The sequence below is a fragment of the Pseudophryne corroboree genome, unplaced genomic scaffold (assembly GCF_028390025.1).
Source record: "Pseudophryne corroboree isolate aPseCor3 unplaced genomic scaffold, aPseCor3.hap2 scaffold_835, whole genome shotgun sequence".
NCBI lineage: Eukaryota > Metazoa > Chordata > Amphibia > Anura > Myobatrachidae > Pseudophryne > Pseudophryne corroboree.
In genome coordinates, this window is record NW_026970414.1 from 167,723 (window position 1) to 191,894 (window position 24,172).

The following is a 24,172-nucleotide window of genomic DNA, read 5'->3' on the forward strand; positions in this document are numbered from 1 at the left end:
CTGCCTCAGTTGAATCTCCTTTACTTGACAGAGATGTGCCTGAGCAGCGGCCCTCCCCAGCCCTATCCCAAATCATACTTATTTTGCATAGGAGATACCATGGTCATGAAGATTGTTCTCCCAGGGTTAGGTTCATTCATTGCATTCTGGGTATGCTGACCCCTGTAATTTCCCCAAATGTGGGAAACTCAACTGCATTATTTGTGGTAGTGGGGGACTGTGTTTGTGCTTTCCTCTGGTCAGCTCTGGTAAAAGTCAGATTTCTTTGTCTCAGATCTTCCTCTAGCCTTGTTCTTCTTTCGAGAGTTCCCTTGTGTTGCCTCAGTTGGATCTCCTTCACTTGACAGGGGGGTGCCCGAGCAGCGACCTTCCCCAGCTCTAGCCCAACTCCTACTTACCTGCCAGGTGAGATACTATGATCATGTAGGTGCTTCTCCCAGGGCAAGGCTCACCCATTGCACTCTGGGTGTGCTGCCCCTGCGATTTCCCCAAATGTGGGAAACTTGACTGCATAATTTGTGTTTCCCCTGGTCGGCTCTCATATAATTCAGATCTCTTTGTCTCAGGTCTCTCTCCAGCCTAGTTTGCTGTCTGTTTCCACTTCTTTTTTCTTGAGCCCCTCCCTTCTATACCCTTGTGGACTCTCTTGACTTCTCCTCCTGTCTGCTTACTTTGTGCCTTCCAACGCACAATGCAAACTACAGGTAGTGCTGCAGGGCCCACACCCTTTTACTTGCCTTTCAGAGCAGCTCTGGAGCTGTTACAGTGCCCAGCTGCTGCAAGAAATCAGCTTGAATGCTTCAGGGGCTGGGGCATAGCCAACATGAGCCCCACACCGACGGAGGGTGGAGGTGTTTAATGCGAACTAAGGGTCATCCAAGCGCCGCAAAAGGCCGCCATGCCCTGCATACCCCTTTTCTCTTTTCATATGCAGATGAGGGTTCCAGCCAACTTTGGCCCACTGCTTGGATGACATCACCGTATGCAAATCCGTCTTCTGCAGACCTTCCCCCAGGAATGCTTGTACTATTTGTTGCATTTGGTTTGTTGTTTGGGGTGCTTCAGTATTAGGCAGCCTTCTGCTCTCCCATGTTCATCTGAAAATATGTGTTCTCCCTGCAGTTGTTGTCCCCAGATGAGAGTTCCCTTGTGCTGCCTCAGTTGAATCTCCTTTACTTGACAGAGATGTGCCTGAGCAGCGGCCCTCCCCAGCCCTATCCCAAATCATACTTATTTTGCATAGGAGATACCATGGTCATGAAGATTGTTCTCCCAGGGTGAGGTTCATTCATTGCATTCTGGGTATGCTGACCCCTGTGATTTCCCCAAATGTGGGAAACTCGACTGCATTATTTGTGGTAGTGGGGGACTGTGTTTGTGCTTTCCTCTGGTCAGCTCTGGTAAAAGTCAGATTTCTTTGTCTCAGATCTTCCTCTAGCCTTGTTCTCTTTTTGAGAGTTTCCTTGTGCTGCCTCAGTTGGATCTCCTTCACTTGACAGGGGGGTGCCCGAGCAGCGACCCTCCCCAGCTCAAGCCCAACTCCTACTTACCTGCCAGGTGAGATACTATGATCAGGAAGGTGCTTCTCCCAGGGCAAGGCTCACCCATTGCACTCTGGGTGTGCTGCTCCTACGATTTCCCCAAATGTGGGACACTTGATTGCATAATTTGTGTTTCCTCTGGTCGGCTACTCGTATAATTCAGATCTCTTTGTCTCAGGTCTCTCTTTAGCCTAGTTTGCTGTCTGTTTCCACTTCTCTTTTCTTGAGCCCCTGCCTTCTATGCCCTTGTGCACTCTCCTGACTTCTCCTGTCTGCTTACTTTGTGCCTTCCAACGCACAATGCAAACTACAGGTAGTGCTGCAGGGCCAACACCCTTTTACTTGCCTTACAGAGCAGCTCTGGAGCTGTTACAGTGCCCAGCTGCTGCAAGAAATCAGCTTGAATGCTTCAGGGGCTGGGGCATAGCCAACATGAGCCCCACACCGACGGAGGGTGGAGGTGTTTAATGCGAACTAAGGGTCATCCAAGCACCGCAAAAGGCCGCCATGCCCTGCATAACCCTTTTCTCTTTTCATATGCAGATGAGGGTTCCAGCCAACCTTGGCCCACTGCTTGGATGACATCACCGTATGCAAATCCGTCTTCTGCAGACCTTTTCCCAGGAATGCTTGTACTAGTTGTTGCATTTGGTTTGTTGTTTGGGGGTGCTTCAGTATTAGGCAGCCTTCTGCTCTCCCATTTTCATCTGAAAATATGTGTTCTCCCTGCTGTTGTTGTCCCCAGATGAGAGTTCCCTTGTGCTGCCTCAGTTGAATCTCCTTTACTTGACAGAGATGTGCCTGAGCAGCGGCCCTCCCCAGCCCTATCCCAAATCATACTTATTTTGCATAGGAGATACCATTATCATGAAGATTGTTCTCCCAGGGTGAGGTTCATTCATTGCATTCTGGGTATGCTGACCCCTGTGATTTCCCCAAATGTGGGAAACTCGACTGCATTATTTGTGGTAGTGGGGGACTGTGTTTGTGCTTTCCTCTGGTCAGCTCTGGTAAAAGTCAGATTTCTTTGTCTCAGATCTTCCTCTAGCCTTGTTCTTTTTTCGAGAGTTTCCTTGTGCTGCCTCAGATGGATCTCCTTCACTTGGCAGGGGGGTGCCCGAACAGCGACCCTCCCCAGCTCTAGCCCAACTCCTACTTACCTGCCAGGTGAGATACTATGATCAGGAAGGTGCTTCTCCCAGGGCAAGGCTCACCCAATGCACTCTGGGTGTGCTGCTCCTAAGATTTCCCCAAATGTGGGACACTTGATTACATAATTTGTGTTTCCTCTGGTCGGCTCTCGTATAATTAAGATCTCTTTGTCTCAGGTCTCTCTCCAGCCTAGTTTGCTGTCTGTTTCCACTTCTCTTTTCTTGAGCCGCTCCCTTCTATGCCCTTGTGCACTATCCTGACTTCCCCGTCTGCTTACTTTGTGCCTTCCAACGCACAATGCAAACTACAGGTAGTGCTGCAGGGCCCACACCCTTTTACTTGCTTTACAGAGCAGCTCTGGAGCTGTTACAGTGCCCAGCTGCTGCAAGAAATCAGCTTGAATGCTTCAGGGGCTGGGGCATAGCCAACATGAGCCCCACACCGAAGGAGGGTGGAGGTGTTTAATGCGAACTAGGGGTCATCCAAGCGCCGCAAAAGGCCGCCATGCCCTGCACACCCCTTTTTTATTTTCATATGCAGACGAGGGTTGAAGCCAACTTTGACCCACTGCTTGGATGACATCACCATATGCAAATCCATCTGTGGCAGGCCTTCCCCCAGGAATGCTTGCACTAGTTGTTGCATTTGGTTTGTTGTTTGGGGGTGCTTCAGTATTAGGCAGCCTTCTGCCCTCCCATGTTCATCTGAAAATATATGTTCTCCCTGCAGTTGTTGTCCCAAGATGAGAGTTCCCTTGTGCTGCCTCAGTTGAATCTCCTTTACTTGACAGAGATGTGCATGAGCAGCGGCCCTCCCCAGCCCTATTCCAAATCATACTTATTTTGCATAGGAGATACCATGGTCATGAAGATTTTTCTCCCAGGGTGAGGTTCATTCATTGCATTTTGGGTATGCTGACCGCTGTGATTTCCCCAAATGTGGGAAACTTGACTGCATTATTTGTGGTAGTGGGAGACTGTGTTTGTGCTTTCCTCTGGTCAGCTCTGGTAAAAGTCAGATTTCTTTGTCTCAGATTTTCCTTTAGCCTTGTTCTTCTTTCGAGAGTTCCCTTGTGCTGCCTCAGTTTGATCTCCTTCACTTTACAGGGGGGTACACGAGCAGCGACCCTCCCCAGCTCTAGCCCAACTCCTACTTACCTGCCAGGTGAGATACTATGATCATGAAGGTGCTTCTCCCAGGGCAAGGCTCACCCATTGTACTCTGGGTGTGCTGCTCCTGCGATTTCCCCAAATGTGGGAAACTTGACTGCATAATTTGTGTTTCCCCTGGTCGGCTCTCGTATAATTCAGATCTCTTTGTCTCAGGTCTCTCTCCAGCCTAGTTTGCTGTCTGTTTCCACTTCTCTTTTCTTCAGCCGCTCCCTTCTATACCCTTGTGCACTATCCTGACTTCTCCTCCCGTCTGCTTACTTTGTGCCTTCCAATGCACAATGCAAACTACAGGTAGTGCTGCAGGGCCCACACCCTTTTACTTGCCTTACAGAGCAGCTCTGGAGCTGTTACAGTGCCCAGCTCCTGCAAGAAATCAGCTTGAATGCTTCAGGGGCTGGGGCATAGCCAACATGAGCCCCACACCGAAGGAGGGTGGAGGTGTTTAATGCAAACAAGGGGTCAGACAAGCGCCGCAAAAGGCCACCATGCCCTGCACGCCCCTTTTCTGTTTTCATATGCAGACGAGGGTTGAAGCCAACTTTGACCCACTGCTTGGATGACATCACCATATGCAAATCCATCTGCGGCAGGCCTTCCCCCAGGAATGCTTGCACTAGTTGTTGCATTTGGTTTGTTGTTTGGGGGTGCTTCAGTATTAGGCAGCCTTCTGCCCTCCCATGTTCATCTGAAAATATGTGTTCTCCCTGCAGTTGTTGTCCCCAGATGAGAGTTCCCTTGTGCTGCCTCAGTTGAATCTCCTTAACTTGACAGAGATGTGCCTGAGCAGCGGCCCTCCCCAGCTCTATCCCAAATCATACTTATTTTGCATAGGAGATACCATGGTCATGAAGATTATTCTCCCAGGGTGAGGTTCATTCATTGCATTCTGGGTATGCTGACCCCTGTGATTTCCCCAAATGTGGGAAACTTGACTGCTTTATTTGTGGTAGTGGGGGACTGTGTTTGTGTTTTCCTCTGGTTAGCTCTGGTAAAAGTCAGATTTCTTTGTTTCAGATCTTCCTCTAGCCTTGTTCTTCTTTCGAGAGTTCCCTTGTGCTGCCTCAGTTGGATCTCCTTCACTTGACAGGGGGGTGCCCGAGCAGAGACCCTCCCCAGCTCTAGCCCAACTCCTACTTACCTGCCAGGTGAGATACTATGATCATGAAGGTGCTTCTCCCAGGGCAAGGCTCACCCATTGCACTCTGGGTGTGCTGCCCCTGCGATTTCCCCAAATGTGGGAAACTTGACTGCATAATTTGTGTTTCCCCTGGTCGGCTCTCGTATAATTCAGATCTCTTTGTCTCAGGTCTCTCTCCAGCCTAGTTTGCTGTCTGTTTCCACTTCTCTTTTCTTGAGCCACTCCCTTCTATGCCCTTGCGCACTATCCTGACTTCTCCTCCTGTCTGCTTACTTTGTGCCTTCCAACGCACAATGCGAACTACAGGTAGTGCTGCAGGGCCCACACCCTTTTACTTGCCTTACAGAGCAGCTCTGGAGCTGTTACAGTGCCCAGCTGCTGCAAGAAATCAGCTTGAATGCTTCAGGGGCTGGGGCATAGCCAACATGAGCCCCACACCAAAGGAGGTTGGAGGTGTTTAATGCAAACTAGGGGTCAGCCAAGCGCCGCAAAAGGCCACCATGCCCTGCACGCCCCTTTTCTCTTTTCATATGCAGACGAGGGTTGAAGCCAACTTTGACCCACTGCTTGGATGACATCACCATATGCAAATCCATCTGCGGCAGGCCTTCCCCCAGGAATGCTTGCACTAGTTGTTGCATTTGGTTTGTTGTTTGGGGGTGCTTCAGTATTAGGCAGCCTTCTGCCCTCCCATGTTCATCTGAAAATATATGTTCTCCCTGCAGTTGTTGTCCCCAGATGAGAGTTCCCTTGTGCTGCCTCAGTTGAATCTCCTTTACTTGATAGAGATGTGCATGAGCAGCGGCCCTCCCCAGCCCTATTCCAAATCATACTTATTTTGCATAGGAGATACCATGGTCATGAAGATTTTTCTCCCAGGGTGAGGTTCATTCATTGCATTTTGGGTATGCTGACCCCTGTGATTTCCCCAAATGTGGGAAACTTGACTGCATTATTTGTGGTAGTGGGAGGCTGTGTTTGTGATTTCTTCTGGTCAGCTCTGGTAAAAGTCAGATTTCTTTGTCTCAGATTTTCCTTTAGCCTTGTTCTTCTTTCGTGAGTTCCCTTGTGCTGCCTCAGTTGGATCTCCTTCACTTTACAGGGGGGTACCCGAGCAGCAACCCTCCCCAGCTCTAGACCAACTCCTACTTACCTGCCAGGTGAGATACTATGATCATGAAGGTGCTTCTCCCAGGGCAAGGCTCACCCATTGTACTCTGGGTGTGCTGCTCCTGCGATTTCCCCAAATGTGGGAAACTTGACTGCATAATTTGTGTTTCCCCTGGTCGGCTCTCGTATAATTCAGATCTCTTTGTCTCAGGTCTCTCTCCAGCCTAGTTTGCTGTCTGTTTCCACTTCTCTTTTCTTCAGCCGCTTCCTTCTATACCCTTGTGCACTATCCTGACTTCTCCTCCCTTCTGCTTACTTTGTGCCTTCCAATGCACAATGCAAACTACAGGTAGTGCTGCAGGGCCCACACCCTTTTACTTGCCTTACAGAGCAGCTCTGGAGCTGTTACAGTGCCCAGCTGCTGCAAGAAATCAGCTTGAATGCTTCAGGGGCTGGGGCATAGCCAACATGAGCCCCACACCGAAGGAGGGTGGAGGTGTTTAATGCAAACTAGGGGTCAGTCAAGCGCCGCAAAAGGCCACCATGCCCCGCACGCCCCTTTTCTGTTTTCATATGCAGACGAGGGTTGAAGCCAACTTTGACCCACTGCTTGGATGACATCACCATATGCAAATCCATCTGCGGCAGGCCTTCCCCCAGGAATGCTTGCACTAGTTGTTGCATTTGGTTTGTTGTTTGGGGGTGCTTCAGTATTAGGCAGCCTTCTGCCCTCCCATGTTCATCTGAAAATATGTGTTCTCCCTGCAGTTGTTGTCCCCAGATGAGAGTTCCCTTGTGCTGCCTCAGTTGAATCTCCTTAACTTGACAGAGATGTGCCTGAGCAGCGGCCCTCCCCAGCTCTATCCCAAATCATACTTATTTTGCATAGGAGATACCATGGTCATGAAGATTATTCTCCCAGGGTGAGGTTCATTCATTGCATTCTGGGTATGCTGACCCCTGTGATTTCCCCAAATGTGGGAAACTCGACTGCTTTATTTGTGGTAGTGGGGGACTGTGTTTGTGTTTTCTTCTGGTCAGCTCTGGTAAAAGTCAGATTTCTTTGTTTCAGATCTTCCTCTAGCCTTGTTCTTCTTTTGAGAGTTCCCTTGTGCTGCCTCAGTTGGATCTCCTTCTCTTAACAGGGGGGTGCCCGAGCAGCGACCCTCCCCAGCTCTAGCCCAACTCCTACTTACCTGCCAGGTGAGATACTATGATCATGAAGGTGCTTCTCCCAGGGCAAGGCTCACCCATTGCACTCTGGGTGTGCTGCCCCTGCGATTTCCCCAAATGTGGGAAACTTGACTGCATAATTTGTGTTTCCCCTGGTCGGCTCTCGTATAATTCAGATCTCTTTGTCTCAGATCTCTCTACAGCCTAGTTTGCTGTCTGTTTCCACTTCTCTTTTCTTCAGCCGCTCCCTTCTATACCCTTGTGCACTATCCTGACTTCTCCTCCCGTCTGCTTACTTTGTGCCTTCCAATGTACAATGCAAACTACAGGTAGTGCTGCAGGGCCCACACCCTTTTACTTGCCTTACAGAGCAGCTCTGGAGCTGTTACAGTGCCCAGCTGCTGCAAGAAATCTGCTTGAATGCTTCAGGGGATGGGGCATGGCCAACATGAGCCCCACACCAAAGGAGGGTGGAGGTGTTTAATGCGAACTAGGGGTCATCCAAGCACCGCAAAAGGCCGCCATGCCCTGCACGCCCCTTTTCTCTTTTCATATGCAGACGAGGGTTGAAGCCAACTTTGACCCACTGCTTGGATGACATCACCGTATGCAAATCCGTCTTCTGCAGAACTTCCCCCAGGAATGCTTGCACTAGTTGTTGCATTTGGTTTGTTGTTTGGGGGTGCTTCAGTATTAGGCAGCCTTCTGCCCTCCCATGTTCATCTAAAAATATGTGTTCTCCCTGCAGTTGTTGTCCCCAGATGAGAGTTCCCTTGTGCTGCCTCAGTTGAATCTCCTTTACTTGACAGAGATGTGCATGAGCAGCGGCCCTCCCCAGCCCTATTCCAAATCATACTTATTTTGCATAGGAGATACCATGGTCATGAAGATTGTTCTCTCAGGGTGAGGTTCATTCATTGCATTTTGGGTATGCTGACCCCTGTGATTTCCCCAAATGTGGGAAACTTGACTGCATTATTTGTGGTAGTGGGGGACTGTGTTTGTGCTTTCCTCTGGTCAGCTCTGGTAAAAGTCAGATTTCTTTGTCTCATATTTTACTCTAGCCTTGTTCTTCTTTCGAGAGTTCCCTTGTGCTGCCTCAGTTGGATCTCCTTCACTTGACAGGGGGGTACCCGAGCAGCGACCCTCCCCAGCTCTAGCCCAAATCCTACTTACCTGCCAGGTGAGATACTATGATCATGAAGGTGCTTCTCCCAGGGCAAGGCTCACCCATTGCACTCTGGGTGTGCTGCTCCTGCGATTTCCCCAAATGTGGGAAACTTGACTGCATAATTTGTGTTTCCCCTGGTCGGCTCTCGTATAATTCAGATCTCTTTGTCTCAGGTCTCTCTCCAGCCTAGTTTGCTGTCTGTTTCCACTTCTCTTTTCTTGAGCCGCTCCCTTCTATGCCCTTGCGCACTATCCTGACTTCTCCTCCTGTCTGCTTACTTTGTGCCTTCCAACGCACAATGCGAACTACAGGTAGTGCTGCAGGGCCCACACCCTTTTACTTGCCTTACAGAGCAGCTCTGGAGCTGTTACAGTGCCCAGCTGCTGCAAGAAATCAGCTTGAATGCTTCAGGGGCTGGGGCATAGCCAACATGAGCCCCACACCGAAGGAGGGTGGAGGTGTTTAATGCGAACTAGGGGTCATCCAAGCGCCGCAAAAGGCCGCCATGCCCTGCACGCCCCTTTTCTCTTTTCATATGCAGACGAGGGTTGAAGCCAACTTTGACCCACTGCTTGGATGACATCACCATATGCAAATCCGTCTTCTGCAGAACTTCCCCCAGGAATGCTTGTACTAGTTGTTGCATTTGGTTTGTTGTTTGGGGGTGCTTCAGTATTAGGCAGCCTTCTGCCCTCCCATGTTCATCTGAAAATATGTGTTCTCCCTGCAGTTGTTGTCCCCAGATGAGAGTTCCCTTGTGCTGCCTCAGTTGAATCTCCTTTACTTGACAGAGATGTGCATGAGCAGCGGCCCTCCCCAGCCCTATTCCAAATCATACTTATTTTGCATAGGCGATACCATGGTCATGAAGATTGTTCTCCCAGGGTGAGGTTCATTCATTGCATTCTGGGTATGCTGACCTCTGTGATTTCCCCAAATGTGGGAAACGCGACTGCTTTATTTGTGGTAGTGGGGGACTGTGTTTGTGTTTTCCTCTGGTCAGCTCTGGTAAAAGTCAGATTTCTTTGTTTCAGATCTTCCTCTAGCCTTGTTCTTCTTTCGAGAGTTCCCTTGTGCTGCCTCAGTTGGATCTCCTTCACTTGACAGGGGGGTGCCCGAGCAGCGACCCTCCCCAGCTCTAGCCCAACTCCTACTTACCTGCCAGGTGAGATACTATGATCATGAAGGTGCTTCTCCCAGGGCAAGGCCCACCATTGCACTCTGGGTGTGCTGCCCCTGCGATTTCCCGAAATGTGGGAAACTTGACTGCATAATTTGTGTTTCCCCTGGTCGGCTCTCGTATAATTTAGATCTCTTTGTCTCAGGTCTCTCTCCAGCCTAGTTTGCTGTCTGTTTCCACTTCTTTTTTCTTGAGCCCCTCCCATCTATACCCTTGTGCACTATCCTGACTTCTCCTCCCGTCTGCTTACTTTGTGCCTTCCAATGCACAATGCAAACTACAGGTAGTGCTGCAGGGCCCACACCCTTTTACTTGCCTTACAGAGCAGCTCTGGAGCTGTTACAGTGCCCAGCTGCTGCAAGAAATCAGCTTGAATGCTTCAGGGGCTGGGGCATAGCCAACATGAGCCCCACACCGAAGGAGGGTGGAGGTGTTTAATGCAAACTAGGGGTCAGCCAAGCGCCGCAAAAGGCCACCATGCCCTGCACGCCCCTTTTCTCTTTTCATATGCAGACGAGGGTTGAAGCCAACTTTGACCCACTGCTTGGATGACATCACCATATGCAAATCCATCTGCGGCAGGCCTTCCCCCAGGAATGCTTGCACTAGTTGTTGCATTTGGTTTGTTGTTTGGGGGTGCTTCAGTATTAGGCAGCCTTCTGCCCTCCATGTTCATCTGAAAATATGTGTTCTCCCTGCAGTTGTTATCCCCAGATGAGAGTTCCCTTGTGCTGCCTCAGTTGAATCTCCTTTACTTGACAGAGATGTGCCTGAGCAGCGGCCCTCCCCAGCTCTATCCCAAATCATACTTATTTTGCATAGGAGATACCATGGTCATGAAGATTATTCTCCCAGGGTGAGGTTCATTCATTGCATTCTGGGTATGCTGACCCCTGTGATTTCCCCAAATGTGGGAAACTCGACTGCTTTATTTGTGGTAGTGGGGGACTGTGTTTGTGTTTTCCTCTGGTCAGCTCTGGTAAAAGTCAGATTTCTTTGTTTCAGATCTTCCTCTAGCCTTGTTCTTCTTTCGAGAGTTCCCTTGTGCTGCCTCAGTTGGATCTCCTTCACTTGACAGGGGGGTGCCCGAGCAGCGACCCTCCCCAGCTCTAGCCCAACTCCTACTTACCTGCCAGGTGAGATACTATGATCATGAAGGTGCTTCTCCCAGGGCAAGGCTCACCCATTGCACTCTGGGTGTGCTGCCCCTGCGATTTCCCCAAATGTGGGAAACTTGACTGCATAATTTGTGTTTCCCCTGGTCGGCTCTCGTATAATTCAGATCTCTTTGTCTCAGGTCTCTCTCCAGCCTAGTTTGCTGTCTGTTTCCACTTCTCTTTTCTTTAGCCGCTCCCTTCTATACCCTTGTGCACTATCCTGACTTCTCCTCCCGTCTGCTTACTTTGTGCCTTCCAATGCACAATGCAAACTACAGGTAGTGCTGCAGGGCCCACACCCTTTTACTTGCCTTACAGAGCAGCTCTGGAGCTGTTACAGTGCCCAGCTGCTGCAAGAAATCAGCTTGAATGCTTCAGGGGATGGGGCATGGCCAACATGAGCCCCACACCAAAGGAGGGTGGAGGAGTTTAATGCGAACTAGGGGTCATCCAAGCACCGCAAAAGGCCGCCAAGCCCTGCACGCCCCTTTTCTCTTTTCATATGCAGATGAGGGTTGAAGCCAACTTTGACCCACTGCTTGGATGACATCACCGTATGCAAATCCGTCTTCTGCAGAACTTCCCCCAGGAATGCTTGCACTAGTTGTTGCATTTGGTGTGTTGTTTGGGGGTGCTTCAGTATTAGGCAGCCTTCTGCCCTCCCATGTTCATCTGAAAATATGTGTTCTCCCTGCAGTTGTTGTCCCCAGATGAGAGTTCCCTTGTGCTGCCTCAGTTGAATCTCCTTTACTTGACAGAGATGTGCCTGAGCAGCGGCCCTCCCCAGCCCTATTCCAAATCATACTTATTTTGCATAGGAGATACCATGGTCATGAAGATTGTTCTCCCAGGGTGAGGTTCATTCATTGCATTTTGGGTATACTGACCCCTGTGATTTCCCCAAATGTGGGAAACTTGACTGCATTATTTTTGGTAGTGGGGGACTGTGTTTGTGCTTTCCTCTGGTCAGCTCTGGTAAAAGTCAGATTTCTTTGTCTCAGATTTTCCTCTAGCCTTGTTCTTCTTTCGAGAGTTCCCTTGTGCTGCCTCAGTTGGATCTCCTTCACTTTACAGGGGGGTACCCGAGCAGCGACCCTCCCCAGCTCTAGCCCAACTCCTACTTACCTGCCAGGTGAGATACTATGATCATGAAGGTGCTTCTCCCAGGGCAAGGCTCACCCATTGCACTCTGGGTGTGCTGCCCCTGCGATTTCCCCAAATGTGGGAAACTTGACTGCATAATTTGTGTTTCCCCTGGTCGGCTCTCGTATAATTCAGATCTCTTTGTCTCAGGTCTCTCTCCAGCCTAGTTTGCTGTCTGTTTCCACTTCTCTTTTCTTGAGCCGCTCCCTTCTATGCCCTTGCGCACTATCCTGACTTATCCTCCTGTCTGCTTACTTTGTGCCTTCAAACGCACAATGCGAACTACAGGTAGTGCTGCAGGGCCCACACCCTTTTAGTTGCCTTACAGAGCAGCTCTGGAGCTGTTACAGTGCCCAGCTGCTGCAAGAAATCAGCTTGAATGCTTCAGGGGCTGGGGCAGAGCCAACATGAGCCCCACACAAAAGGAGGGTGGGGGTGTTTAATGCGAACTAAGGGTCATCCAAGCACCGCAAAAGGCCGCCATGCCCTGCATGCCCCTTTTCTCTTTTCATATGCAGATGAGGGTTCCAGCCAACTTTGGCCCACTGCTTGGATGACATCACCGTATGCAAATCCGTCTTCTGCAGACCTTCCCCCAGGAATGCTTGTACTAGTTGTTGCATATGGTTTGATATTTGATGGTGCTTCAGTATTAGGCAGCCTTCCGCCCTCCCATGTTCATCTGAAAAGATGTGGTCTCCCTGCAGTTGTTGTCCCCAGACGAAAGTTCCCTTGTGCTTCCTCAGTTGAATCTCCTTAACTTGACGGGGGAGGGGCTGCCCGAGCAGCCACCCTCCCCAGCCCTATCCCAACTCATACTTATTTTGCATATGAGATCTCTTGATCATGAAGATTGTTCTCACAGGGTGAGGTTCATCCATTATATTTTAAAATAGGAAGGTACAAATTACATATTTGAATTGCATCTATGTGTTGGATTCAAATGTCCCCCCCCCCCTTCCTTTCTCAATTGTGCCCGTCAGCAGCTATTCTAAGGTTGCTGCCAATGGGTGTGACACATTAATTTCTTCAGTGGGGTACACTGGACTCCACAAGGATTCACATTGGTGTGTAGAGTAGGATCTTGATCTGAGGCACCAACCGGCTCAAAGCTTTTGACTGTTCCCAAGAAGCTCAGTGCATTCTCCTCTATAACCCCGCTTCCATGAACAGGGAGCTCAGTTTGTAGTTGGTGCCTTCAGTAGCAGGCCACTTAACAGGGGCCTGCCTCAGGCAGCCTATTCTTAGCTATTAATTTTGACAAGAAAAGAAGAACTTGTTTTATGAGAATCTACAAGGGCTGCAGCAGGCTAGGTCTAATAGACATCTTTACTGCAGCTTCATCACTCCCAGCGGCGCTGTATACTCCCGTGCCCTGGTTGCTGGGTCACTGCAGCGGAGGCTCCGGTTTCTTCCTAAGGTCAGTCACACACACACCGCCCTTCCGGATCACGAGGCCGCTGATGAAGGGGAGCGTGGCCGTAGGGGGTGGACCGTGTGCGCACTGTCGTGGACACTGATTACTGGGCAGCCGCTCCACTAGCCACCAGGTACAGTTAAGGAGCACAGGTCTGGGGGTTTTTCTCCTATATTAAACCAATTTTGTACTGCCCGCAGCGCATTGTGATAGGTAATAGGGCCTGATTCAGGTTGGATTGCAATCACAATAAGCGATCCAACTGCAAAAATTGCTAAGAGCATACGCATGTGCCTGCATTTTCTGCGGCACCCCGCAGAGAATGCGATCGCCTCTGCCTGTCAATCGGGGCAGGGGGGGAGAGGGGGGTCAGCAACACTCCATTTCCAAGTCAGGGATGGAGCGGTGCGGGGGCAAGGCTTCAAAATGGGGTCTGCAATGGAGGAGACACAGGGGGCGTGGTCACAGCGGCTGTATGACATCACATTCAGCCGCTGTGATCACAAAAATGGTGGCGGCTTCCTGCGCGCACATACAGTCTGCACCAGCAGGAGGCTACACCATTTTTTATGATCACGCTGAACTGCAGTGCGACTGCAATTACAGCATGGTCAAGAAGGGAGGCGTCATGCTGGGTGGCCATTAGAGATGAGCGGGTTCGGTTCCTCGGAATCCGAACCCGCCCGAACTTCACCCTTTTTTGCACGGGTCCGAGCAGACTCGGATCCTCCCGCCTTGCTCGGTTATCCCGAGCGCGCCCGAACGTCATCATCCCGCTGTCGGATTCTCACAAGACTCGGATTCTATATAAGGAGCCGCGCGTCGCCGCCATTTTCACACGTGCATTGAGATTGATAGGGAGAGGACGTGGCTGGCGTCCTCTCCGTTTAGATTAGAAGATAGAGACGAGTGACATTTGATTTACTACTAATTTGGGGAGCAGTTGAACTTGTCAGGAGTACTCAGTAGTGCAGAGTTTTGCTGATAGTGACCACCAGTTTTATTATTTATAATCCGTTCTCTGCCTGAAAAAAAACGATACACATACCATATATGTGCTCAGCCTCAGTGTGCTGCATGATATATCATCTATGTATATCTGACTGTGCTGAGTGCTCACTGCTCACACAGCTTAATTGTGGGGGAGACTGGGGAGCAGTTATAGCAGGAGTACAGTGCACACTTTTGCTGCCAGTGTGACCACCAGTATATTGTCTGCCTGAAAAAGTTAAACACTCCTGTGGTGTTTTTTTTTTTATTCTATAAACGCATTCTGCTGACAGTGTCCAGCAGGTCGGTCATACATTATATTATATAAATATTTACCTGCAGTAGTGTTATATTTTTTTTTCATCTCTATCATCTTTATCATCTCTATATTAGCAGACGCAGTACGGTAGTCCACGGCTGTGGCTATCTCTGTGTCGTCAGTGCTCGTCCATAATTGTATACCTACCTACCTGTGGTGGGTTTTTTTTTTCTATCTTCTTCTTACTAGTAGTTTAGGAGTCTGCTGACAGTGTCCACCAGGTCCATCATTATATTATATACCTACAGTAGTAATATATTTATTATATTATCTATACTAGCAGACGCAGTACGGTAGTCCACGGCTGTGGCTATCTCTGTGTCGTCAGTGCTCGTCCATAATTGTATACCTACCTGTGGTGGGGTGTTTTTTTTCTATCTTCTTCATACTAGTAGTTTAGGAGTCTGCTGACAGTGTCCACCAGGTCCGTCATTATATTATATACCTACAGTAGTAATATATTTAGTATATTATCTATACTAGCAGACGCAGTACGGTAGTCCACGGCTGTACCTACCTCTGTGTCGTCACTCGTCCATAATTGTATACCTAACTGTGGTGGGGTTTTTTTTTCTATCTTCTTCATACTAGTAGTTTAGGAGTCTGCTGACAGTGTCCACCAGGTCCGTCATTATATTATATACCTACAGTAGTAATATATTTAGTATATTATCTATACTAGCAGACGCAGTACTGTAGTCCACGGCTGTACCTACCTCTGTGTCGTCACTCGTCCATAATTGTATACCTACCTGTGGTGGGGTTTTTTTTTCTATCTTCTTCATACTAGTAGTTTAGCAGTCTGCTGACAGTGTCCACCAGGTCCGTCATTATATTATATACCTACAGTAGTAATATATTTAGTATATTATCTATGCTAGCAGACGCAGTACGGTAGGCCACGGCTGTGGCTATCTCTGTGTCGTCAGTGCTCATCCATAATTGTATACCTACCTACCTGTGGTGGGTTTTTTTTTCTATCTTCTTCATACTAGTAGTTTAGGAGTCTGCTGACAGTGTCCACCAGGTCCGTCATTATATTATATACCTACAGTAGTAATATATTTAGTATATTATCTATACTAGCAGACGCAGTACGGTAGTCCACGGCTGTACCTACCTCTGTGTCGTCACTCGTCCATAATTGTATACCTACCTGTGGTGAAGTTTTTTTTCTATCTTCTTCATACTAGTAGTTTAGCAGTCTGCTGACAGTGTCCACCAGGTCCGTCATTACATTATATATACCTACAGTAGTTATATATATTTTTTTTTATATCATTAATTATCATCTCTATACTAGCAGACGCAGTACGGTAGGCCACGGCTGTGGCTATCTCTGTGTCGTCAGTGCTCGTCCATAATTGTATACCTACCTACCTGTGGTGGGGTTTTTTTTTCTGTCTTCATCATACTAGTAGTTTAGCAGTCTGCTGACAGTGTCCACCAGGTCCGTCATTATATAATATATACCTACAGTAGTTATATATATATTTTTTTTATATCATTAATTATCATCTCTATACTAGCAGACGCAGTACGGTAGTCCACGGCTGTAGCTACCTCTGTGTCGTCAGTCACTCGTCATCCATAAGTATACTAGTATCCATCCATCTCCATTGTTTACCTGAGGTGCCTTTTAGTTGTGCCTATTAAAATATGGAGAACAAAAATGTTGAGGTTCCAAAAATAGGGAAAGATCAAGATCCACTTCCACCTCGTGCTGAAGCTGCTGCCACTAGTCATGGCCGAGACGATGAAATTCCATCAACGTCGTCTGCCGAGGCCGATGCCCAATGTCATAGTACAGAGCATGTAAAATTCAAAACACAAAAGATCAGTAAAAAAAGGACTCAAAAATCTAAATAAAAATCGTCGGAGGAGAAGCGTAAACTTGCCAATATGCCATTTACCACACGGAGTGGCAAGGAACGGCTGAGGCCCTGGCCTATGTTCATGGCTAGTGGTTCAGCTTCACATGAGGATGGAAGCACTCAGCCTCTCGCTAGAAAAATGAAAAGACTTAAGCTGGCAAAAGCACAGCAAAGAACTGTGCGTTCTTCAAAATCACAAATCCACAAGGAGAGTCCAATTGTGTCGGTTGCGATGCCTGACCTTCCCAACACTGGACGTGAAGAGCATGCACCTTCCACCATTTGCACACCCCCTGCAAGTGCTGGAAGGAGCACCCGCAGTCCAGTTCCTGATAGTCAGATTGAAGATGTCAGTGTTGAAGTACACCAGGATGAGGAGGATATGGGTGTTGCTGGCGCTGGGGAGGTGAGGTGGTTTGTTTAAGTCAGGCACCCGGGGAGACACCTGTTGTCCGTGGGAGGAATATGGCCATTGACATGCCTGGTGAAAATACCAAAAAAAACTGCTCTTCGGTGTGGAAGTATTTCAACAGAAATGCGAACAACAGGTGTCAAGCCGTGTGTTGCCTTTGTCAAGCTGTAATAAGTAGGGGTAAGGACGTTAACCACCTCGGAACATCCTCCCTTATACGTCACCTGCAGCGCATTCATCATAAGTCAGTGACAAGTTCAAAAACTTTGGGCGACAGCGGAAGCAGTCCACTGACCAGTAAATCCCTTCCTCTTGTAACCAAGCTCACGCAAACCACCCCACCAACTCCCTCAGTGTCAATTTCCTCCTTCCCCAGGAATGCCAATAGTCCTGCAGGCCATGTCACTGGCAATTCTGACGAGTTCTCTCCTGCCTGGGATTCCTCCGATGCATCCTTGAGTGTAACGCCTACTGCTGCTGGCGCTGCTGTTGTTGCTGCTGGGAGTCGATGGTCATCCCAGAGGGGAAGTCGTAAGACCACTTTTACTACTTCCACCAAGCAATTGACTGTCCAACAGTCCTTTGCAAGGAAGATGAAATATCACAGCAGTCATCCTGCTGCAAAGCGGATAACTGAGGCCTTGGCATCCTGGGCGGTGAGAAACGTGGTTCCGGTATCCATCATTACTTCAGAGCCAACTATAGACTTGATTGAGGTACTGTGTCCCCGGTACCAAATACCATCTAGGTTCCATTTCTCTAGGCAGGCGATACCGAAAATGTACACAGACCTCAGAAAAAGACTCACCAGTGTCCTAAAAAATGCAGTTGTACCCAATGTCCACTTAACCACGGACATGTGGACAAATGGGGCAGGGCAGACTCAGGACTATATGACTGTGACAGCCCACTGGGTAGATGTATTGACTCCCGCCGCAAGAACAGCAGCGGCGGCACCAGTAGCAGCATCTCGCAAACGCCAACTCTTTCCTAGGCAGGCTACGCTTTGTATCACCGCTTTCCAGAATACGCACACAGCTGAAAACCTCTTACGGCAACTGAGGAAGATCATCGCAGAATGGCTTACCCCAATTGGACTCTCCTGTGGATTTGTGGCATCGGACAACGCCAGCAATATTGTGCGTGCATTATATCTGGGCAAATTCCAGCACGTCCCATGTTTTGCACATACCTTGAATTTGGTGGTGCAGAATTATTTAAAAAACGACAGGGGTGTGCAAGAGATGCTGTCGGTGGCCAGAAGAATTGCGGGACACTTTCGGCGTACAGGCACCACGTACAGAAGACTGGAGCAACACCAAAAACGCCTGAACCTGCCCTGCCATCATCTGAAGCAAGAAGTGGTAACGAGGTGGAATTCAACCCTCTATATGCTTCAGAGGATGGAGGAGCAGCAAAAGGCCATTCAAGCCTATACATCTGACCACGATATAGGAGGTGGAATGCACCTGTCTCAAGCGCAGTGGAGAATGATTTCAACGTTGTGCAAGGTTCTGCAACCTTTTGAACTTGCCACACGTGAAGTCAGTTCAGACACTGCCAGCCTGAGTCAGGTCATTCCCGTCATCAGGCTGTTGCAGAAGAAGCTGGAGACATTGAAGGAGGAGCTAAGACAGAGCGATTCCGCTAGGCATGTGGGACTTGTGGATGGAGCCCTTCATTCGCTTAACCAGGATTCACGGGTGGTCAATCTGTTGAAATCAGAGCACTACATTTTGGCCACCGTGCTCGATCCTAGATTTAAAACCTACGTTGTATCTCTCTTTCCGGCAGACACAAGTCTGCAGGGGTTCAAAGACCTGCTGGTGAGAAAATTATCAAGTCAAGTGGAACTTGATCGGTCAACAGCTCCTCCTTCACATTCTCCCGCAATTGGGGGTGCGAGGAAAAGGCTCAGAATTCCGAGCCCACCCGCTGGCGGTGATGCAGGGCAGTCTGGAGCGACTGCTGATGCTGACATCTGGTCCGGACTGAAGGACCTGCCAACGATTACGGACATGACGTCTACTGTCACTGCATATGATTCTCTCACCATTGAAAGAATGGTGGAGGATTATATGAGTGACCGCATCCAAGTAGGCACGTCAGACAGTCCGTACGTATACTGGCAGGAAAAAGAGGCAATTTGGAGGCCCTTGCACAAACTGGCTTTATTCTACCTAAGTTGCCCTCCCACAAGTAGTACTCCGAAAGAGTGTTTAGTGCCGCCGCTCACCTTGTCAGCAATCGGCGTACGAGGTTACTTCCAGAAAATGTGGAGAAGATGATGTTCATTAAAATGAATTATAATCAATTGCTCCGTGGAGACATTGACCAGCAGCAATTGCCTCCACAAAGTACACAGGGAGCTGAGATGGTAGATTCCAGTGGGGACGAATTGATAATCTGTGAGGAGGGGGATGTACACGGTGATGAATCGGAGGATGATGATGAGGTGGACATCTTGCCTCTGTAGAGCCAGTTTGTGCAAGGAGAGATTAATTGCTTCTTTTTTGGTGGGGGTCCAAACCAACCCGTCATTTCAGTCACAGTCGTGTGGCAGACCCTGTCACTGAAATGATGGGTTGGTTAAAGTGTGCATGTCCTGTTTATACAACATAAGGGTGGGTGGGAGTGCCCAAGGACAATTCCATCTTGCACCTCTTTTTTCTTTCATTTTTCTTTGCGTCATGTGCTGTTTGGGGAGTGTTTTTTGGAAGGGCCATCCTGCGTGACACTGCAGTGCCACTCCTAGATGGGCCAGGTGTTTGTGTCGGCCACTTGGGTCGCTGAGCTTAGTCACACAGCTACCTCATTGCGCCTCTTTTTTTCTTTGCGTCATGTGCTGTTTGGGGAGTGTTTTTTGGAAGGGCCATCCTGCGTGACACTGCAGTGACACTCCTAGATGGGCCAGGTGTTTGTGTCGGCCACTTGGGTCGCTGAGCTTAGTCACACAGCTACCTCATTGCGCCTCTTTTTTTCTTTGCGTCATGTGCTGTTTGGGGAGTGTTTTTTGGAAGGGCCATCCTGCGTGACACTGCAGTGCCACTCCTAGATGGGCCAGGTGTTTGTGTCGGCCACTTGGGTCGCTGAGCTTAGTCACACAGCTACCTCATTGCGCCTCTTTTTTTCTTTGCGTCATGTGCTGTTTGGGGAGTGTTTTTGGAAGGGCCATCCTGCGTGACACTGCAGTGCCACTCCTAGATGGGCCAGGTGTTTGTGTCGGCCACTTGGGTCGCTGAGCTTAGTCACACAGCTACCTCATTGCGCCTCTTTTTTTCTTTGCGTCATGTGCTGTTTGGGGAGTGTTTTTTGGAAGGGCCATCCTGCGTGACACTGCAGTGCCACTCCTAGATGGGCCAGGTGTTTGTGTCGGCCACTTGGGTCGCTGAGCTTAGTCACACAGCTACCTCATTGCGCCTCTTTTTTTCTTTGCGTCATGTGCTGTTTGGGGAGTGTTTTTTGGAAGGGCTATCCTGCGTGACACTGCAGTGCCACTCCTAGATGGGCCAGGTGTTTGTGTCGGCCACTTGGGTCGCTGAGCTTAGTCATCCAGCGACCTCGGTGCAAATTTTAGGACTAAAAATAATATTGTGAGGTGTAAGGTGTTAAGAATAGACTGAAAATGAGTGGAAATTATGGTTATTGAGGTTAATAATACTTTGGGATCAAAATGACTCCCAAATTCTATGAACAAGGGAAAATGTCATCATCCCGCTGTCGGATTCTCGCGAGATTCGGATTCCATATAAAGAGCTGCGCGTTGCCGCCATTTTTACTCGTGCATTGAAGAGAGAGCGGAGAGGACGTGGCTATGTTCTCTCAGTGGAAATCTCAATATCAGTGCTCAGTATCAGTGGATACTTATTGCTGCTCAGTAATACTAGTAGTGTGTCTCTCCTGCTCAGTGTCAGTTCTCAGTAGTATCCTCATCAGTGCTCAGTATCACTGCTCATTGTCTTGTGCTGCATTGTTGTGCTCAGCATACTACAGTACATTACTAATAGTCCAGTGCTGCATCTTGCTGCTCAGTGTCAGTTCTAGTATCCTCATCAGTGCTCACTATCACTGCTCATTGCATTGTGGTGTTCTGTATACTACAGTAACATAGTAATATAGTAACATATAGTAACATAGTTTTTGAGGTTGAATAGAGGCAAATTGCCCATCGTGTTCAACCTGTTTTAAGTTGTGATGATTCTACATACTTGCTTAATAATGTATTATGACTAGTTAGCTACTACAACTCATGTTACCCCCGGATTAACCATGTTGATATTTTAAGTATTATAAACTTGGATAGCTTTTTCATTCAGAAATGTATCCATTCCTTTTTTAAATCCAATTACAGAGTCCGCCATTACCACCTTCCCTGGCAGGGAATTCCACATCCTGATTGCCCTAACAGTGAAGATCATAGTATCTCACCTGGCAGGTAAGTAGGAGTTGGGCCAGAGCTGTGGAGGATTGCTGCTCGGGCACCCCCTGTGAAGTGAAGGAGATCCAACTGAGGCAGCACAAGGGAACTCTCGAAAGAAGAACAAGGCTAGAGGAAGATCTGAGACAAAGAAATCTGACTTTTACCAGAGCTGACCAGAGGAAAGCACAAACACAGTCCCCCACTACCACAAATAATGCAGTCGAGTTTCCCACATTTTGGAAATCACAGGGGTCAGCATACCCAGAATGCAATGAATGAACCTCACCCTGGGAGAACAATCTTCATGACCATGGTATCGCCTATGCAAAATAAGTATGATTTGGGATAGGGCTGGGGAGGGCCGCTGCTCAGGCACATCTCTGTCAAGTATAGGAGATTCAACTGAGGCAGCACAAGGGAACTCTCATCTGGGGACAACAACTGCAGGGAGAACACATATTTTCAGATGAACATGGGAGGGCAGAAGGCTGCCTAATACTGAAGCACCCCCAAACAACAAACCAAATGCAACAACTAGTACAAGCATTCCTGGGGGAAGTTCTGCAGAAGACGGATTTGCATACGGTGATGTCATCCAAGCAGTGGGCCAAAGTTGGCTGGAACCCTCATCTGCATATGAAAAGAGAAAAGGGGCATGCAGGGCATGGCGGCCTTTTGCGGCGCTTGGATGACCCTTAGTTCGCATTAAACACCCCCACCCTCCTTCGGTGTGGGGCTCATGTTGACAATGCCCCAGCCCCTGAAGCATTCAAGCTGATTTCTTACAGCAGCTTGGCACTGTAACAGCTCCAGAGCTGCTCTGTAAGGCAAGTAAAAGGGTGTGTAGTTTGCATTGTGCATTGGAAGGCACAAAGTAAGCAGACAGGAGGAGAAGTCAGGATAGTGCACAAGGGTATAAAAGGGAGGGGCTCAAGAAAAAAGAAGTGGAAACAGACAGCAAACTAGGCTGGAGAGAGACCTGAGACAAAGAGATCTGAATTATACGAGAGCCGACCAGGGGAAACACAAATTATGCAGTCAAGTTTCCCACATTTGGGGAAATCGCAGGGGCAGCACACCCAGAGTGCAATGGGTAAGCCTTGCCCTGGAAGAAGCACCTTCATGATCATAGTATCTCACCTGGCAGGTAAGTAGGAGTTGGGCTTGAGCTGGGGAGGGTCGCTGCTCGGGCACCGCCCTGTCAACTGAAGGAGATCCAACTGAGGAAGCACAAGGGAACTCTCGAAAGAAGAACAAGGCTAGAGGAAGATCTGAAACAAAGAAATCTGACTTTTACCAGAGCTGACCAGAGGAAAACACAAACACAGTCCCCCACTACCACAAATAATGCAGTCGAGTTACCCACATTTGGGGAAATCACAGGGATCAGCATACCCAAAATGCAATGAATGAACCTCACCCTGGGAGAACAATCTTCATGACCATGGTATCTCCTATGCAAAATAAGTATGATTTGGGATAGGGCTGGGGAGGGCCGCTGCTCAGGCACATCTCTGTCAAGTAAAGGAGATTCAACTGAGGCAGCACAAGGGAACTCTCATCTTGGGACAACAACTGCAGGGAGAACACATATTTTCAGATGAACATGGGAGGGCAGAAGGCTGCCTAATACTGAAGCACCCCCAAACAACAAACCAAATGCAACAACTAGTGCAAGCATTCCGGGGGGAAGGCCTGCAGCAGATGGATTTGCATATGGTGATGTCATCCAAGCAGTGGGTCAAAGTTGGCTTCAATCCTCATCTGCATATGAAAAGAGAAAAGGGGCGTGCAGGGTATGGCGGCCTTTTGCGGCGCTTGGATGACCCCTAGTTCGCATTAAACACCTCCACCCTCCTTTGGTGTGGGGCTCATGTTGACAATGCCCCAGCCTCTGAAGCATTCAAGCTTATTTCTTACAGCAGCTTGGCACTGAAAAAGCTCCAGAGCTGCTCCGTAAGGCAAGTAAAAGGGTGTGGGCCCTGCAGCACTACCTGTAGTTTGCATTGTGCATTGGAAGGCACAAAGTAAGCAGACAGGAGGAGAAGTCAGGATAGTGCACAAGGGTTAGCTGAACACACTAACCGATTGCGCCACAGAGACACTTTGCAAAAAGTATATACTGACAAAGACTAATAAGCATTCATCTAGAACGTTTCCTAGAAAAACTTTAAAAAGTCAATAATCTGGAGAGTGTTTGTAAGATGTTTCTTCCAGCAACCAATGAAGAAACACATTGGTACTTTCGCATGATGAGTGAGTGCTTCAGGATCTCTTGCACTTACATGTGCAGCAGAGTACTGCAATGGAAGCATGCTGGGTCCATAACCCAGAGGTAGGCAGATTGAAACTATCCTTTGCTATATGCATTTTTTTGTTGTTCATTAAAGTAATCCAAAACTGGGATTGATATTTTAGCTTTTATTTTTACTTAAAGTACAATAACTTTTACCATTTTAATTTGTTTTAATAGTATATTGACAGTATTGTTTTCTTTCAAAAATCCACTTAATTTTCTTTACCCTATTATTAAAATGGTAATTGACAAAAACAAACTACATTGTCACCAGAAGGGCAATACAAAATGTACAAGTGATATATTAAAATCATCTTTCCAGCTTGAATTTCAATGATGCATTGGGGCAACGATTTTGTGCGAAACATCTTCACCCTTAAATAAAGATTTTCTTAATTCCTTACCTGTGTGCTAATTAGATATCACCTTGTTTTCACATTAAACAGACTTCCACATGAGAAAGCAGCAAGGATGCAGTGGCGTTAATGTTTCCTGGTGTCAACCTGT

At 48.4% G+C, this 24,172-nt stretch overlaps 22 non-coding genes and 3 pseudogenes across 22 annotated transcripts; 22 read left to right on the plus strand and 3 right to left on the minus strand.

Moving 5' to 3' along the window:
- Positions 1-74: 74 nt before the first annotated feature.
- LOC135042749 (U1 spliceosomal RNA) lies at positions 75-238 on the plus strand. Its single transcript, XR_010235824.1, has one exon. It is a non-coding gene; the product is annotated as a U1 spliceosomal RNA (small nuclear RNA).
- Positions 239-390: 152 nt separating this feature from the next.
- On the plus strand, positions 391-532 carry LOC135042717 (U1 spliceosomal RNA; annotated as a pseudogene).
- A 694-nt stretch (positions 533-1,226) lies between these two features.
- LOC135042779 (U1 spliceosomal RNA) lies at positions 1,227-1,390 on the plus strand. The gene has a single exon (XR_010235854.1). It is a non-coding gene; the product is annotated as a U1 spliceosomal RNA (small nuclear RNA).
- Positions 1,391-1,542: 152 nt separating this feature from the next.
- On the plus strand, positions 1,543-1,706 carry LOC135042782 (U1 spliceosomal RNA). Its single transcript, XR_010235858.1, has one exon. It is a non-coding gene; the product is annotated as a U1 spliceosomal RNA (small nuclear RNA).
- Positions 1,707-2,377: 671 nt separating this feature from the next.
- Positions 2,378-2,541, plus strand: LOC135042725 (U1 spliceosomal RNA). Its single transcript, XR_010235802.1, has one exon. It is a non-coding gene; the product is annotated as a U1 spliceosomal RNA (small nuclear RNA).
- A 152-nt stretch (positions 2,542-2,693) lies between these two features.
- On the plus strand, positions 2,694-2,828 carry LOC135042727 (U1 spliceosomal RNA; annotated as a pseudogene).
- A 698-nt stretch (positions 2,829-3,526) lies between these two features.
- On the plus strand, positions 3,527-3,690 carry LOC135042764 (U1 spliceosomal RNA). Its single transcript, XR_010235838.1, has one exon. It is a non-coding gene; the product is annotated as a U1 spliceosomal RNA (small nuclear RNA).
- Positions 3,691-3,842: 152 nt separating this feature from the next.
- On the plus strand, positions 3,843-4,005 carry LOC135042778 (U1 spliceosomal RNA). The gene has a single exon (XR_010235853.1). It is a non-coding gene; the product is annotated as a U1 spliceosomal RNA (small nuclear RNA).
- Positions 4,006-4,679: 674 nt separating this feature from the next.
- On the plus strand, positions 4,680-4,843 carry LOC135042759 (U1 spliceosomal RNA). The gene has a single exon (XR_010235834.1). It is a non-coding gene; the product is annotated as a U1 spliceosomal RNA (small nuclear RNA).
- A 152-nt stretch (positions 4,844-4,995) lies between these two features.
- LOC135042770 (U1 spliceosomal RNA) lies at positions 4,996-5,158 on the plus strand. Its single transcript, XR_010235845.1, has one exon. It is a non-coding gene; the product is annotated as a U1 spliceosomal RNA (small nuclear RNA).
- Positions 5,159-5,832: 674 nt separating this feature from the next.
- LOC135042762 (U1 spliceosomal RNA) lies at positions 5,833-5,996 on the plus strand. The gene has a single exon (XR_010235836.1). It is a non-coding gene; the product is annotated as a U1 spliceosomal RNA (small nuclear RNA).
- Positions 5,997-6,148: 152 nt separating this feature from the next.
- Positions 6,149-6,311, plus strand: LOC135042780 (U1 spliceosomal RNA). The gene has a single exon (XR_010235855.1). It is a non-coding gene; the product is annotated as a U1 spliceosomal RNA (small nuclear RNA).
- Positions 6,312-6,985: 674 nt separating this feature from the next.
- LOC135042758 (U1 spliceosomal RNA) lies at positions 6,986-7,149 on the plus strand. The gene has a single exon (XR_010235833.1). It is a non-coding gene; the product is annotated as a U1 spliceosomal RNA (small nuclear RNA).
- Positions 7,150-7,301: 152 nt separating this feature from the next.
- LOC135042771 (U1 spliceosomal RNA) lies at positions 7,302-7,464 on the plus strand. Its single transcript, XR_010235847.1, has one exon. It is a non-coding gene; the product is annotated as a U1 spliceosomal RNA (small nuclear RNA).
- A 674-nt stretch (positions 7,465-8,138) lies between these two features.
- Positions 8,139-8,302, plus strand: LOC135042746 (U1 spliceosomal RNA). Its single transcript, XR_010235821.1, has one exon. It is a non-coding gene; the product is annotated as a U1 spliceosomal RNA (small nuclear RNA).
- A 152-nt stretch (positions 8,303-8,454) lies between these two features.
- Positions 8,455-8,617, plus strand: LOC135042775 (U1 spliceosomal RNA). The gene has a single exon (XR_010235851.1). It is a non-coding gene; the product is annotated as a U1 spliceosomal RNA (small nuclear RNA).
- Positions 8,618-9,291: 674 nt separating this feature from the next.
- LOC135042763 (U1 spliceosomal RNA) lies at positions 9,292-9,455 on the plus strand. Its single transcript, XR_010235837.1, has one exon. It is a non-coding gene; the product is annotated as a U1 spliceosomal RNA (small nuclear RNA).
- Positions 9,456-9,607: 152 nt separating this feature from the next.
- LOC135042722 (U1 spliceosomal RNA) lies at positions 9,608-9,748 on the plus strand (annotated as a pseudogene).
- A 694-nt stretch (positions 9,749-10,442) lies between these two features.
- On the plus strand, positions 10,443-10,606 carry LOC135042754 (U1 spliceosomal RNA). Its single transcript, XR_010235829.1, has one exon. It is a non-coding gene; the product is annotated as a U1 spliceosomal RNA (small nuclear RNA).
- A 152-nt stretch (positions 10,607-10,758) lies between these two features.
- LOC135042772 (U1 spliceosomal RNA) lies at positions 10,759-10,921 on the plus strand. The gene has a single exon (XR_010235848.1). It is a non-coding gene; the product is annotated as a U1 spliceosomal RNA (small nuclear RNA).
- A 674-nt stretch (positions 10,922-11,595) lies between these two features.
- LOC135042737 (U1 spliceosomal RNA) lies at positions 11,596-11,759 on the plus strand. Its single transcript, XR_010235812.1, has one exon. It is a non-coding gene; the product is annotated as a U1 spliceosomal RNA (small nuclear RNA).
- A 152-nt stretch (positions 11,760-11,911) lies between these two features.
- On the plus strand, positions 11,912-12,074 carry LOC135042773 (U1 spliceosomal RNA). Its single transcript, XR_010235849.1, has one exon. It is a non-coding gene; the product is annotated as a U1 spliceosomal RNA (small nuclear RNA).
- Positions 12,075-21,543: 9,469 nt separating this feature from the next.
- On the minus strand, positions 21,544-21,706 carry LOC135042757 (U1 spliceosomal RNA). Its single transcript, XR_010235832.1, has one exon. It is a non-coding gene; the product is annotated as a U1 spliceosomal RNA (small nuclear RNA).
- A 655-nt stretch (positions 21,707-22,361) lies between these two features.
- LOC135042784 (U1 spliceosomal RNA) lies at positions 22,362-22,524 on the minus strand. Its single transcript, XR_010235860.1, has one exon. It is a non-coding gene; the product is annotated as a U1 spliceosomal RNA (small nuclear RNA).
- Positions 22,525-22,676: 152 nt separating this feature from the next.
- Positions 22,677-22,840, minus strand: LOC135042750 (U1 spliceosomal RNA). Its single transcript, XR_010235825.1, has one exon. It is a non-coding gene; the product is annotated as a U1 spliceosomal RNA (small nuclear RNA).
- Positions 22,841-24,172: the final 1,332 nt, after the last annotated feature.